This window comes from Hoplias malabaricus, chromosome 4 (genome assembly GCF_029633855.1).
Source record: "Hoplias malabaricus isolate fHopMal1 chromosome 4, fHopMal1.hap1, whole genome shotgun sequence".
Classification (NCBI taxonomy): domain Eukaryota; kingdom Metazoa; phylum Chordata; class Actinopteri; order Characiformes; family Erythrinidae; genus Hoplias; species Hoplias malabaricus.
The window spans coordinates 1,272,464-1,278,463 of NC_089803.1; the positions used below are offsets into that span (position 1 = coordinate 1,272,464).

At 36.0% G+C, this 6,000-nt stretch overlaps 1 long non-coding RNA gene across 1 annotated transcript; it reads left to right on the top strand.

The window, feature by feature from the left end:
* The first annotated feature begins 1,911 nt into the window (after positions 1-1,911).
* Positions 1,912-4,102, top strand: LOC136694272 (uncharacterized). The gene is made up of 3 exons (XR_010802160.1): positions 1,912-2,115; positions 2,375-2,459; positions 3,875-4,102. It is a non-coding gene; the product is annotated as an uncharacterized lncRNA (long non-coding RNA).
* The last annotated feature ends 1,898 nt before the right edge of the window (positions 4,103-6,000 follow it).

Below are 6,000 nucleotides of genomic sequence, written 5' to 3' on the forward strand. Positions count from 1 at the left end.
TAGATGGCTGCATTGACCTTGGACCTCAGAAAACACAGTGGACCAACACCAGCAGATGACATGGCTACCCAAACCATCACTGACTGTGGACATTTTACACTGGACCTCAAGGAGCGTGGATTCTGTGCTTCTCCTTTCTTCCTCCACACTCTGGGGCCTTGATTTCCAAAGGAAATGCAAAATTGACTTTCATCAGAGAACATAACTTTGGACCACTCAGCAGCAGTCCAGTCCTTTTTATCTCTAACTCATGCGAGATGCTTCTGACGCTGTCTCTTGTTCAAGAGTGGCTTTACACAAGGAATGTGACCCATGAAACCCATGTCTTGCATACGTCTGTGTGTGGTGGTTCTTGAAGCACTGACACCAGCTGCAGTCCAGTCTTTGTGAATCTCCCCCACATTTTTGAATGGGTTTTGTTTCACAGTCCTCTCCAGAGTGTGGTTATCCCTATTGCATGTACACTTTGTTTTACCACATCTTTTCCTTCCCTTTGCCTCTCCATTAATGAGCTTGCCTATTTACAATGACATTTGTGTCTTCCCCTGCTTATGTAAGGTGTCAATGGTCGTGTTTAGGACAACTGTCAAGTCAGCAGTCTTCCCCATTAGTGTGTAGCCTACAGAACTAGACTGAGAAACCATTTAAAGGCTTTGCAGGTGTTTTGAGTTGAATTAGCTGATTAATAACAATATTCTACTTTTCTGAGATACTGAATTTGGGGTTTTCATTAGTTGTCAGTTACAATCATGGAATTAAAAGAAATAAACACTTGAAATATATCAGTCTGTGTGTGAGTATAATATACAAGTTTCACTTTTTGAATGGAATTACTGTAATGAATCCACTTTTTCATGATATTCTAATTTTAAGAGTAGCACCTGTATAGCAATGACAGAGGCTCTATTACCAGTCAGTGAAGCATCACAATAATAAACTGCAGGCATGTTGTATGTAGTTAATTCAGTGTTTGCTAACAGTGCTTTTCCATTGCATGGGTCTGGCTCTACACGCCTCGCTCGCTTAAAATTTGTTGCTTTTCCACTGGCACAGCTCCCCAGGAAAACAGAGCCAGTGAGGACACAAAACCCCATCTCTAACACTGGCTTTGAAAACTACAACAACCAGTTCTCACAGGTCAGGCTCCAAAAGAAAAGGCTACTCAAAAAAATAATGTAGCATGCTAAGTGTAATCTTAAAGTTATACTGACACCTGCCGTCAATAGGGTTAAAATAATTTCTAAAAGCTCCTCACATTAAGTTTATTTCACCAGTAAAATATTATACAACATTAGAATAAATACAAATAAACCTACAAACAGTAAAACACACACATACACGTTTCAATAAAACTACAGCTGTCCCCTTTTAAATTTAAACTGTTATAATTACTGAACGTCTGAAACATAAACTGTATGGTAACTGTATATATTTAAATATTATTGTTTCTGACAAATAAATGCAAATTTGCCCAATAAATAATTAACATATAGTTTTCTCAGATACATAACATATTTAAAAAGAACAAATTCTAATCTAATGTGGAAATACGAAAACAATCCACCTACCAATGTGCGTTTTTGGACTGTGTGAGGAAACTGGAGCGCCGGGAGGAAACCCATGCAGACACGGGGAACACACCAAACTCCTCACAGACCTGGAGCAGGGCTTGAACCCACAACCCAAGCTCTTGGAGCACTGTGACAGCGACACTACCAGCTGCGTCACCATGCCACTCAGTGCATAAAATATTATATAAAAAGTATATTATATTATTTCACAGTAAGACCTAGGGATATCTTCCACAAAGATATTTTTGAGATATTTGTCTCTTCTTAAGGCGTGTTTATTTGTTTTCTGTTGTAGTTGTCTCTATATCTTCAGCTTGTCTTTCACCGGTTTCACAGGTTTGCACAGAGGCTCCAGTTACGACAAATCGACATGAAAGAAGATGGGATTGTTGGAAGCACCCAGACTCTGTACAAGATGACCAGAAAAATAAGGAACATGTGTGTGAACTAAATCAAATCTTATAGTAGACAGATAGGAGAGATTGTTGGAAATCACAGGGAGTTTGTGATGCTGGATGAGAGCCACTTTCATCATAAGTGAAAGGTAGGGAAGATGCTGTACGTCCTAGTGTTAGTGATGTCAAAATATCAGTGCATGACATTCAGTGTAACATTTTTAAAATCAAATGATAGTTTAGAGATAATATATGAGGAAGTACCTGGCAGCAAAAGTATATAATGTTAACCAAAGTTAATAGGCGACATTATGTTGTTTTTTTTTCTGTAATCTGATTGGTTTGGTGTGAATGTTAATGAATGTTCTCAGTTGGATAACAGTAATCTAAACTGTTAATGTTTTTCAGTACGGACGAGGACCACTTGCAAACACCTGGCGGAGAAGAAAGGGGGTCTTCAAGATTCTAGGCATCGGTCAACAGCCACTCATGGGTACACACACTTCCCTGTTAATCACAGTCACTGGTTTTTGACCCTGTAACAGACAGACAACACACAGAATCTGGAGAGAGCATGGGCCATATACATATACTTGTTTAAATGTTCACTAATTACATTAACAGTGATGTCTAGTAGACAGTTCATCAAATTTTTGTGTGTTAATTTGGAATTAATTATAATGAAAATAATTCAGTGATGCTGAAAGTCTTATTGTTTCTAATTAATACTGGCTAAGTAACAGTAATTAAAAGTTCTTATGGATTTATAAAGTATCATTTAAGGGATTAACATTGGAAAATAACAAAAAGACCCCATAGATCCTAAGTCATGTTAATTAAACTTATTCATTTATTAAGCAATGTTATGCAGCTGTGAAGTGTAAGGAACCACTTTTTAAAATTAATTTGAAGCATATTGCTTAATGGATCAAAAGACACTCACTCAAACCTCTTAAATATTTATGAAGTGATTTTTAAAATAGAGCTCTTTTCAGCAGTACTGAAAGGGTCAAAAAGACTAATTAAAATAATGTATGTTTGTTATTTATGTAGCGAAGTCAGTGATAATTATAATTTGATTAACAATTATTTATTTAATTCATTTTTGCTAAGCTTCATTGTTGGGAGCCTTTAAGTAGTATGTAGTGTCTTTTACTTCCTGCTTCCTTGCCGTTCAGACGCTTCGCTGCTTAGCTCTGCTATCTTTTATTTCTTTCCTTTTTATTTTTCGAAACCTCCTTGTTTTTCTGTGATAGAGAATCTGAGCTTTTAAATATACACAGGTCAACAGTGTAGTTCCAGGCGTCAACACTGGCCCTTGTTCTGACAAGCGTATGAGCTCAGAGGGAGTTTGGACCCTAACATATATGTACTAGGAAGGATACACATTGTGTTTGAATGCTAAGCACTTTTGTGGGTTGCTCTGAATAAGAGGTTCTGCTAAATGCCAAGAATTTACCTTAATTATAATTAATGAAGAATTATTTTGATTAAGACATTTTTGTCTCATAGTTGCCCTGTGAACTACTGGCACCCCCTCCAGTGTGTGTTCCTGCTTTGCGCCCAGTGATTCTGGGTAGGCTCTGGACCCACCGCGACCCTGAATTGGATAAGTGCACTCGGACAATGAATGAATCTCTCATAGGTCACTGACAAAGTGTGTACTATAAATATACCCAAATATCAAAGCTGGGATTTTTTTTATAATGTTGCTTTTTATAATATTATAACACACAGAAATGTGACTGACACCACACCAGTAGACATGTTCTTTGACTTGCTTTTATATGAGATATTCTTTATCTAAACATACAGTAATTGCCACGCCTCAGTCTTAAGCTGTTTTAGGTGTTTTCTAACCTCCCTCATTTCACTGCTAAGCTGCCCTGCTTTCCCTTGCACTTTCAGATCTGCAGCTTGCTGAACATATTGCCTTTGCTCATCTTCCCCTAAACTGCTCCACCTGTCCCTGATGTCTGCCATTGTACCTGAAGACAAATGCAATATGATGAAACAACCATTCCAAGCTATCAGTATTAATATGTACAGCAAGATCATTTAAACCTGAAATCAATTACATGTTTTTGGTTTGTTTGCTTTATGATTTTATTCACATTCAGTACAGTGCACATTAAAGAAAACATGCACGATTGTGGGGAAACCTTGTTCTCTGGTTTATTTATGTTCAGAAGCTCTGCGTCTTTTAAGTTGGAACGGTGTGCTTGAGAACAAAAAAATGACCGTATGTGGCTTTTGATTTGTGTTTACTTTCATGCAGTTAGTGCGCTCCCAAATTTAGATTCAGTTCCATCTACAGAAAAAATAAGTATATATATCAATCCATTTACATACACTGGGGCTTTGAACACGCAAACAGCCTGGAGAGCAGTCTAACACCACTTACCACCACCGAGAATAAAAAAGTGTCTAACAAAAAATGCTTGTTTTAAAATATTTGTTTTTCACCATACAGTCCAATAGCGATAGATAAGTTATTATTAAAGAAGAAAAATGTGCTCTCCAATTATTGTTGATTTTATCATTAAAGTGTTTACAAGTTTAAAAAGATGATGTCTATTACCTCTGCATTTTTTATATAAATTACAGTATCGAGAGTGGACAGTGAGTGTAGAATGGGTTTATGTAGATTTTAGGTGTAGAAATAAGTTTTAAAGCATTTTTAGAGTAACCTATAACTGTAACTCAAGATTATCATGCACTTTTTCATTTTATGGTAAATATTGGGATTTTATGAAACATAAATTAACCTAAAAATAAGGAGTTTGAAAACGGCGAGTGAGAAGAATATATTCATTACTGTATTTTTGTTATGAGATCCATTAAGGAAAAAAGTGCTGAAAAAGCATGGTTATAGATTTGTTCTGTCCTTCTGGATAATTTTGTTTCCAAAAGTTTGTGAGTTTTGGTTTAGACAATTTAAAGATTTTGATGTTAGCCATTGTGAAAGTAGCATATTAACCATTCATTTTTAGGGTTTTTTAAATAAATAAAATGACAATAGTATTTTTACATACTACACAACAGTTACCATAAAATGACAAAAGAGTGGGAGAATGTTTGAATTATTAATTACAATTTTATGTTACACACACAAAGTTACTTGTATACCAAATAATTTGGATGGTAATTACCATATGTTTACCTTTACATGACTTCAACAATACAGGCAGCACCCTCTCGATTCTGGAGGTTAATGTTGTATTAGCTGACCTTCGGTTTATTAAAATAGCTAAATAAATGCAGCTAATGTCACTCAACCTAGCTAGCCACATACTTCTCAAATTATCATCAGTATGGTTGACCAACTTGTAGATAAATAAATGACAACTCAGGCATGCCCATTAACTTACATTCTGTACATTATTTAATTTACATTGAGCCTGTCGTCTGAGTACCTCAGATATGACAGAGTGGGGGTTACTGAAGCCCCGCCGAGGCTTTAGCAGGCTTGCTAAGATGCACAAGCTTGCTAAATAAAATTAGAGGATTAAAGCGCTTTAAAACAAGTGAACAGCACCATATTTCTCTCATAAAACCTTACTTACTACAAACTTAAGTTGATCATTAAAGCGTCTACACCGAGAACACTTCACAAGTTGCAAAGAATTGTAAATTTTACTCACCTTTATGACAGTGTACAGTGAAGCTGGAAGTCTGAGGTGATTTCAGGTTTGAGGTCAAAATGCCATGTGCTCACGTCCAAATTTAAAGATGAGTGCTGCGTTAGATAGATAGATAGATAGATAGATAGATAGATAGATAGATACTTTATTGATCCCCAGGGGAAATTCAAGGTCTCAGTAGCTTACAGACATCACATCCAACAATCACTAAAAGCAATGGACTAATTAAAAAAAAAAAAACCTAAAACAAATATCAAAATTTTCAAAATATCAAAATCAAATACCAAGTTAACATAGTGTGCTTAAGAATGATCAAACATAGCCTGGCAAGAATCTGTGATACAGTGAGCAGCTGAGGATGATCTCTTGAGTGCAGTATATAGTTTAAAA